This window comes from Mixophyes fleayi, chromosome 2, assembly GCF_038048845.1.
Source record: "Mixophyes fleayi isolate aMixFle1 chromosome 2, aMixFle1.hap1, whole genome shotgun sequence".
Lineage (NCBI taxonomy): Eukaryota > Metazoa > Chordata > Amphibia > Anura > Limnodynastidae > Mixophyes > Mixophyes fleayi.
In genome coordinates, this window is record NC_134403.1 from 4347164 (window position 1) to 4357669 (window position 10506).

Here is a 10506-nt window from a genome sequence, read left to right on the forward strand (position 1 = left end):
AGTTCAGATGTTTTATGGATGTTGCAACATCTGCTAATGCATCTTTTGTACTAGTGATCATGTATATACATTTTGTGTTTCACTTATATCTTCAAGAATTGTGGTATCCTATAGATCCATGCTGACTACCATCTAACATTTAGACCATCATGCAGCTGTAGCAATACCCGATTTCACAATATGGTCAACAATGAAGTAAATCTTAAAGAGAAATCAAAATGTATTATCACATTTATTAAACAATTAAATACAGGTAACACCGACTTACCTTGTACGTAGAGGAAGAGAAGCATGTATGTGGAGAAATAAGGGGATTCTGCTGTTACTTAGCCCCCGAGCACTAAAGATTCACATCTGCACTGTCTGCGCTATGTTCAATGAGATCCTGATAACAGCACCTGGAAGTCACAAATGCTTTCCAGTGGTTATACCCAGAAGTACTAGATATGTTTCAAGTTCAATAAGTAACACAATAATGCTGAATATTTCTTGCATGGGTTTTGGAGTTCCCTCTGATTCAGTAAGTTCCATTATGCCCTAGTTTAGCTACACACTGCCGAGCATGTAAATATGTTTACCAATTATTAATGTGCATTAATGACCATCACTGGGATATTTTACATACTTTTGGGTAAGTAAAACATTTATATTTTGGAAATTTACTACAGCACAATAAACACTGTTTGCTAAAGATTGTGTTATTATTCCCCTTTACTCTGTATGTGATTATACTGACATTGTCAATGTCTATTTGAATTTTTCATATTTTTAAAATATAATTTGAGATGAGTGAACCTTCTGTGGTTCAGTCAGGAGAAGGTCTTACGATATTGTTCTATATAGCCTAATTTTATCATTTAGTCAAAAAAAGTAATTTTTAAATATGTAGAGGGGCATAAAAGTTGATTATATTGTAATTTTTTATGTGACATTTATGAATTTGTTTGTCTTGGGGACAATGCTGTCTTTTTAGCAGTCTCATCAACCTCACTCACACTTACTTCTGAATTTAAAGATACAAAACTGAAGTAGGAACATTTTCCTAATACATTTTTTAAACCATATACTAGACATTTATATCTGGACACCCTGTAACATATGAGAGTCTGGTCATATAACATATTTATCTGGTCTTATGGAAGTCATGTATAGCAAATAAAACATCAACATAAAATGTAGATTACATTTTTAGGAATTTGCTTAGTAAACTGCAACAACTGCACTCAGGAGACTATTTATATAAATGTATTATACATGGTTATCACATTGTAGGTCTCAAAGGATCAAGCAGAGGCCACTTGTGAGGATACTAAGAAGAGGTCCTCAATCTGCTCTAGTCAGAGCCACAGAGTGGGGGTGGGGAGGGGGGCAGAATGCTGTAGGGGCAATGGAGCCAGGCAATGTTTTGTCCCTGCTCAGGAGACTATCCATATAGATGTAGTATACATTGATACCACATTATATGTACATTTGTATTTACAGCAGATACAGATGCCAGTGAACCTGAAGATATTTTCAGCAGGATTATTGAAGTCAACAAAGGTATAAACCTACTACTAAATGCTAGAATACAATACATAGAAGTTGGGGTAAGAAGTCTAAGGGGGAATTGAATTAGCTATAACGAGTCTATGGAAATATATTGTCTCAATGTTTTTTCTCAAATCTCTGCTCATTCTCCCTATCATTTCATAGAAATGTGGGGAGAAAAGGACTGGAAACGTGTTACTGCATTTTCTGGCAATGTGTACAGACGGACATTGATATGATGTCCGGCGGCACCTTGCGGCTAATTTAATTCATCCCTAAATGTAGAACAATATTATTTTCAGTCGGTGTGTTGAAATGACTCTTACATTGTACATGCATTTGTAGTTTAACTACAATAACTCTTATAAAGTAAGGGAAGTTGTGTTATTGATCTAAGAAACATATTTTTAATGGAAACAAAGATGGGTATAATATTACTTTGATATTGTTACAAGTTAGGATTAAGTTATTAATCTGACATTTCATTAATTTGTGTTTTTCATCTCTGCAACTTTCTTTTTAAGAATAAGTATGTTCATTCACTACCACGCTCAATCAGACTTTCCCACAGCCTTCAAATCTTTAGATGCTCTTTGAAAACCAATCTCTCTTTTAAAGGGTGACCTCATCCCCGATGACACTATTCACACTAATGCACCCTTGTAACTGTCCCAATCTCCATTCTCCATCACATTGGCTCCTCCTATTTCAGCTGTGCCCGCTTCCACTTAGAATGTAAGCTCTGTAATGGGCAGGGTCCTTCATGCTGTTGTTTTCATTTCTGCGTTTATTTTGTCTACCTTGTATGTCACTGTTTTATGTATGTCCTGATTTTATTACTGTACAGCGCTGCGGCACTTTAGAAAATCTACAATAATAAAAATAATAGTAATAATTCTTTATGTGTGTTGCTGTGACTAACGATCCCCCTGGTGGCACCAATTTTTTGAAGATTTCTCTGCATGGCTCCCTCACTTCTTATATTCCTACATGCCCAGCATCATCCTGGGTGATTTTAACTTACCCATTGTTAATCCACTTTCCAATGCCGCTTCCAAATTATTGTGTTTAAGCTCCTCCCTTGGCATCCTCCAGTTGGTTGAATCCTGTTCTTATTGCGATGGCCACTGCCTTGATCTTGTTTTCTCTAGCCTATGTTCATTTTCTGATTTCCTTAACACTCCATTTCCTCTCTCAGATCATCAACTTATCAGCTGTATGTTCACCCCCACTACTTTATCCTCTCTGCTGTCAAACTCTACCAAACCTCCTCATACCTGCAGAAATCTTAACAATATTCATTTTCAACAGTTTTCCACCTCTCTCCAACACCTTCTCTCCCCAATCATTATATTCTTCTCCCCTGATACAGCAGTATCTCATTCTCACTAAACCCTAGCAGCAGTCCTAGATCATGTGTCTCTAGCGAGTCTCCTCCACGTGGTGTTGGAAGTCAGCCGTGGCACACTAAAGTAACACTAAGTATTCAAAGATGTTCCCGTAAGCAGAACGTCCCTGTTGTAAATCTCCTACCTTTAGTGAATTCCTCACATATACTTCTAACTATTACACTTATCCACATGCTCTGGGCAAAGGAAAGCTAACATACTTCAAATCGTTCATCTCTGCTCATGCTTCTAACCCCCAAACGATTTTTAAACATATTTTCTTCTGAACCCTCCCAGCCCAATCCCTCCGACTACTATCTGTGCCTAGTATCCTCATCATCATCATCATCAATTATTTATATAGTGCCACTTCTTACTTCAAGTACAAGATTGATAAGATCAGACTTGGAATGGTATCATCTCCTCGACAAGCAATCTGCTCAATTCCTTCCCAGCATCCTCTGACATCCTCTTTTTATTTGATTTCACAAATGAAGATCTACTCTTTACTTATCTTCCTGCTCTACCTTCTGTCCTCTTGATTCTATACCCTCACCATGTCTCTTGTGCTCATTTCACCTCCAAATACAAATAAAACAAAGTTAATAATATTCCCACCCAACAAGAGAAGTTTCCCACCTAACATTTCTATTTTGGTTGACAACATGATCATAAACCCCACACCACAAGCTTGCTGCCTTGCTGTGATCTTTGACTCAGAACCATCCTTTTTTTTGGCCATATGACTCCATATTTAAATCATGTTGCAGACTTTTAAAAAAACTTTGCTAGTATACACACATATCTTACACAAGACACTGCAAAAATCTAATCATCATCTCCCGCATTAACTATTGCAAATCCCTCATTACTGGTCTTCACCAAAACAGACTCAAGCCTCTACAATCTATTTTGCACACAGAGGCTAAATTGATTTTCCTGGCAAATCATTCTTCCTCTGCTGAGCCACTCTGTCAGTCTCTACATTGGTTGCCTGTTTTTTACCAAATTCAATATAAAATTCTTCTACTAAACGACAAGGTCATTAACAAAACTGCACCAGCATTCAGATTCTTACTTTTACCACCCTTTGCACAATTCCCACAAGACAATAACACTCTGACCCCTGACCAACATTGCTATGTGACTGGATCATATTGCATACTAATAACTATTACCTTTGCAATCTGGCTGGACTGAAATGCAATATGTAGACCTAACCTAATGTATCAAACTCCCATTGTCCCTTAGATTGTAAGCATGTAAGCAGGGCCTTTCTACCTCTTTATCTGTATTATCCAGTATTGTATATTATTGTGTTTGTCCCCAATTGTGGGCTACAGAATTTGTTTGCACTATATAAAGAAATATTGATGATGATGATAACATGACATGCATTTTGCTTATAGTAATTTAACATTTAAATGCTTCATGTCTATTTTTCTGATTAATGCAGGTTATAACATGACAAGACAGCAAGGAGACATTGTTATAAAAACTGGGCGCAGCGCTATCAAGTGTTCAAGCTGCCTGTGGCCTAAATCTGAAGATGGGACTGTCCCTGTTCCATACACCTTATCCCCTGATTACAGTGAGTTTCCTCTTCCATATGGTTTACTAATGTATTCATGGCCATCTATTGCTTTAATCTATTAATAAATGTGCATCATTCTTTCTCCACAGATGACAATCAACTGAAGGTGTTTACAAATGCTATGCAGGAGTATGAGACATTAACCTGTGTGAGGTTTATACCTCGGACAACAGAGACGGCTTTCCTCAACATTGTCTCTTCAGAGGGGTAGGTTCTTCCATTCTGTCTATGTCAAAAAGGAATTATTATTATTAAAGGTTTATTAAGAAGAGAGATGAGAAAAATAGTTCAACATTGTTTGGAATTATTATTATTATTATTATTATTATTATTATTATTATTATTATTAGCACTGACATATTACACAGTGCTGTACATTGACAGAATCATGATACATGCAAATGACATAAAACAGAAGGTAAAGAAGGCCCTGCCCTAATGGGCTTACACTCTAGGTGTGGGGAAGACTTGATACATAAGGGAGTGGAATAACAATTGTAGCAGCTGGTGGAGAAAGCGTGTGTTATTATTGTAAGGCAGAACCATTATCAGCCAACAATAAAAAAGCAGTCATTGGTGTCCCAACATATTAACCAGTTACTTTAAACATCTTAACACAGTCAGCAGATGTCAACCATAGCTGCCCTTCACTATTTATTGTGGGGTTTGCAAACTTCAGGGATCTTGAATCAATCTGGACATTGAATTGCAGGGAAACAAATACCATGGGAGAATTGCTAATCTATATTCGAGTGAGAAACAAACAAAAAACAAATAAATAAAAATCAAATGTATGCTGTAACCATTAACAAACTCTCATTGCTTCCTTACTGTTTGCAGCTGTCATTCATTGATCGGACGAACAGGTGGAGGTCAGACGGTTGGAATAGATATTGCTGGTTGCATGCTCAGAGGGATTATACAACATGAACTAAATCATGCCCTGGGATTTTACCATGAACATATGAGAAGTGACCGCGATGACTATATCGACATTATGTACCAGAACATCTCACCAAGTACTGTGCACAAAGCAATTACATAAATATTAATTTTGAGTTTTTTTCATTGATGCATGTGGTGTTGTAACTGGGCATTTCCTGTTGCAGTGTGGTGGTCTGATTTCAAGTCCACAGACACTAATAACCTAGGTCTGGAGTATGACTATGGCTCAGTGATGCATTATAGCAGGTAAGTTAATACCCTTTGCTATGCACATTTTTATTATATTGTAGATGATGGTGCTGGAAAATAACTAGAACACATTGATGTTGGAATATTCCTTTTTTATATTGTATCATTCTGGAATGTACTGATGTCTATTGTCTGTGTGACAGGTATTCATTTTCTAACACTTCAAACCAACCTAGCATAGTACCCAAGCCAGACCCCAACGTGCCTATGGGACAAAGGAATGGATTAAGTATCTTGGACGTTTCCAAAATTAACCGGCTTTATCAGTGCCGTAAGTATTGATAGATATATGATTCTCAGCAATGGTCTTATCTGTGTGCAGTTTGTATCTTCTCCTCTTGTTTGCGTGGGTTTCCTCCGGGTGCTCAGGTTTCCTCCCACACTCCAAAAACATACCGGTAGGTCATTTGGCTGCTATTTAATTGCCCTTAGTCTCTCTCAGTCTGTGTGTGTATGTGTGTGTACGCTAGGGGATTTAGATTGTAAGCTCCAATGGGGCAGGGACTGATGTGACTGAGTTCTCTGTGCAGCATTGTGGAATTAGTGGCGCTATATAAATAAATAGATGAAAATGATGATATGAGGCCCCAATTAGATTTAGGAGTAAATTGAGCTTGCACCTTGGCATACCATGTTAGCTGCATGGGGGGAAGGGTAAGCTCCTATCTCATCTCTAAACTGCAGAGTAATGTTATAGTTGCTAATATATTTGTGCTGTGTGCCAAAGGTAATTCAAGAATATGTAGAGGCAGGAGAGTAGTTCAAATGACTATAAGATTATTTGAATATAAGGTAAACATATACAGTTACCAATGATCATATTCAGTGAAAGCACAGCTTGCAAATGATTTGTAAACTAAGAACACAGTAGTCTAGTAGTGGCTGTATCTGACAGCTATAGTGAACAAATGATCTCCAGAGACATTGGCAGTCTAGACTGCTTCACACATAATAATTAAGTCACAGGCTTGTAGAAGCAGACTCATTGTTTGCAAGATACAATCTTGGTAATGGAGAATGACCAAACATCCTTATGTAACTGCAAAACTTCTAACACAAGTGAGACCAGCCCAGAGCCTCTCAGTGCCATAATCAGTAGGTAGTGATATAGAAAGATTTCAATCCTAGCCAGCTGACCAATGTTTAATAGACTGTTCAATGTTAAAAATGCTCTACACACAGGTAGATATCACAGTAAGCAGAAAGCCAAAATGCTGAGTTGGAGTAGTAATGCTGGTGCCAAGGTCCAGAGTCAGAAGTCTTTGTATGCCCTTAGTCAGGGAATAAACAGCCATATTTGAAGGTGAAATCAATAAACTGAAGAACCCCAGAGGGGAGACTGTACAGGAGTCAAGAATAAAACTCACTGACAAAGCTGCAAAGAACAGGAGGGTATTTTAAACTTCAAAGGTCCAATCAGGTCAAAAGAGAAGCATACCTTAATTTATTGAGACAGGTGTATACTAACACATGCCCACCTGAGCTAAAGTGGCAATCCCAATATCCTAACAGGAAGAGTGTATTTTCCATGCATTGAAAACAACTTGTATTTACACTCCTTACATAGCGCCATGGTTTGTACAGGTGTAAGTTTCTACCCTGAAGAGAGATTCCTTCCTAATTCTACATGAGGCTCATAGAGTGTGTAGGTGAAGTTATCTGTCACATATATAGTAAATCAAAATTAACTAATAACTGGACATACTTCACCAAGTCTACAGTAATTGATTAAAATCACTGTCTCCCTTCATAGATGTTTGTGCTCATTTACTTACGAACAAAAATGGAATATTGAAATCAGCCAACTATCCCTTAAGCCTATCCCAATGATGCCAGCTGTGTTTGGTTGATCAGAACAACCACTGAATGGGTACAGTATAGAATGCTTGGAACAGGTGACAAACAGAAGGCAAAGGAATTAGATATAATTTCTAAAATCAGTTCTGCCACTTCCGGGGACATGAAATCCAATACACCTGGATATATTCAGATCAGATCTCACTGCATTGAAATGGATTTTGATCTCTCATGATGGAGCTTCAAAAGATCCAATCACCAGCTAATAAGTATAATATATATGTATTATGGCACTACACACACAGTGATATAAGTAGCGTTAGATGCCTTTCTGTCCTGACTATTTGCAGGTAAGGACACACACACTTTATATTCATTCAGACGGATCTCAAGGTGCGTCCAGCTGTACATCACAAGCATTGGCACCAAGTGTACATCAGAAATAAGAAGTTTGTGTATTTAGCCCCACGATAGCCTATAGAAAGTATAGGGATGTCACAGACTTAGTAGTAAATAGAAAAGCCACATTACTCTATATGTTCACAATCTAATAATGTGTCATACACAACTGAGATTAGTAGCTTTACAGTTGTAATAAATGTGAAATGTTCAATTAACTTATAAATGTATTTAAGTAGAAACACAAATATCATTGCACCTCACTGAACCAGCCCTCCTAGCACCCACATCAGATACCTTCCTACTGGTGTATCTGCAGCTATGTCCATGTCTACTACAGTCTCAGTTATGTGACTATTCCTTACTTACTGTACTCGGCCTATGTTTGCTCACATGTTCCCTCCACCTTTTCATTAGTTGTAAGAGTAAGATGCATTGTAAGCTGCATACAGACGTATCAGTATGGCTTTTATACATATGCTCAGTAAGAAAATGTGTATTTTACACAAATAAAAGAGACAACTCTGCATGAGCCCCACAGTGTTCATCGTGCATTACAAAATCACAAGAACCTATAGAGTTTGGGTCCGAACCAGATATATTTCTTGGAAATTATCAACCTTCACTTAATAAGTAAGGAAAAGGCAGATTTATAATATGACCTATAGGTGGTGCTCCCCTGAATAAGAATAATCGTTTATCAAACAAAATAAAGTGTATTCCTATAGGGGCACTCGGGGGCTGAAGTATTTTAAAACACCTGCTGCTCAATTCAAAATGCAATGCTTCTAGTTATAGTTTTACAATACTCTAGGGGATAAGTAATTATCCCCAATGACTTATCCCCTAGAGTATTTATCCCCCTAAAAGAATATTTGTCTAGATTTTGCGGAGCGTAGGACAGGAGAAAGGTCCAGGAATATTTGTGGACATTTCAAAAAGAGAATTGAGAAGCTTTAATCACATATTGATCACATCCTCTGTGCAGTAAAGTCCAGCTTGGCATAAAAGTGTAAATTAAGTTACACGGGGTCTTATTTCTTAAACTAACATTATTAATGTTTAATATTTAGATCACCCTGGATTTTAATGGCTTTGATGTCGAATACTCACCTGATTGTGTATCTGACTACATCAAGATTTATGATGGTCCCAGTAGGACATCTCCTGTGTTGCTGGACAAAACATGTGGGACAGGACCGATCCCTCGCATAGTTGCTTCCACTAATCAGATGCTGATTGAGTTTGTCAGTGACAGCAGTGTTACTGGGGTCGGCTTTAAAGCTAAATATAGCTCAGGTATTGTATTCAGATTTTAAAAAACGGCTTATATGTCCCTTGTCCTTGCACAGTTTTATCATATGGACATTATACTGTATATTAATGAGAACAAAGCCATTCTTTAACCTCATATACTTGGTAACTGTTGTATATAGTTATGTGTCTTCTATATATGATTATTACATAATATGCAGGTAGAAGAATGTACATATGTGTGATCATTTAGTTTTCTAATTCCTATTTCTTTCTCTTTCTTTACAGTATAATTGAGGAATATTACACACCGGACAATGTCATATTGCAATAAACAGAATCATTAATTGAGGAAAAAACTGACATCACAACTGAGGCAAAACTCACAGTACAATTTCCTGTCTATACATAGCGAAGCAAATCTATTTCTCCCAGAAGATTTCTAATAAAAACCATAAAGAAGAACAATAAAATATCTATATAAAATATTGTTTATACCTTTATAGCAAATTATATTTGTATCTCTCTTACTATGGATTTGAAAACATCTTTTTTAGTAATCATAAGGACAATCGATTGCATACATAATAAAATGATTTTCTCGTATAGTTGTGTGAGATAATTATTTCAAACACTATGTGTTATATTCAGTGACTGTAATGATCATACAAATTTGAGTCTGGAAGAGGTTGCCTTATTTCCCATAATACATAAGTAGTATTTTATAACTCTTCTGGTCAAAGATGAGGCATCCGCTAAATAATATTATTATGTTTGTCACTCTCTGACATCACTGGTCACAATTACTTATACAAGTATTCACACCATGCATATGTTATAATATCTTACTTGTACTCACACAGGGGGCTGGTATTACAGTATTTACCTATAGAACTTGTGCTATATAGAATCTCTGTAACAGAACAATCCTCCAATCTGTTTATGCAGAGAACAATGGGTGGAAACTAGTAAATCAATGGATTAAAAAAATCCCTTTACATTGTCTATAATTATGGTCAGCGTATTATAACAAATTGATTGACAATTACAAAATGAACAGATTATAAGTACATCAATGTACACATGGACTATTTGTTCTCATGAAGTAAGTTTAATATTTGTTGTAGCTAGTAATAAATTGTGCATTTTAATAAATTTTCTTTAAACATTTTGCGTTGGGAAACTTTGTCAATTAGAAGAAGCTGCACTGGAACCTCAGGCAAAGTGCAGCTACAGAAAATTTATAAGTTAGGTGCATGTATTGCTGATATTAATAGTTACTACATGTTAATCCATATTAGATGGATGTAGATGAAATAATAATATGTGTCAGGTCAGCATAGTTGCTGT

The 10506-nt window shown here is 36.6% G+C and overlaps 1 pseudogene; it reads left to right on the top strand.

The window, feature by feature from the left end:
- The first annotated feature begins 1514 nt into the window (after window positions 1–1514).
- On the top strand, window positions 1515–9449 carry LOC142139039 (embryonic protein UVS.2-like; annotated as a pseudogene).
- The last annotated feature ends 1057 nt before the right edge of the window (window positions 9450–10506 follow it).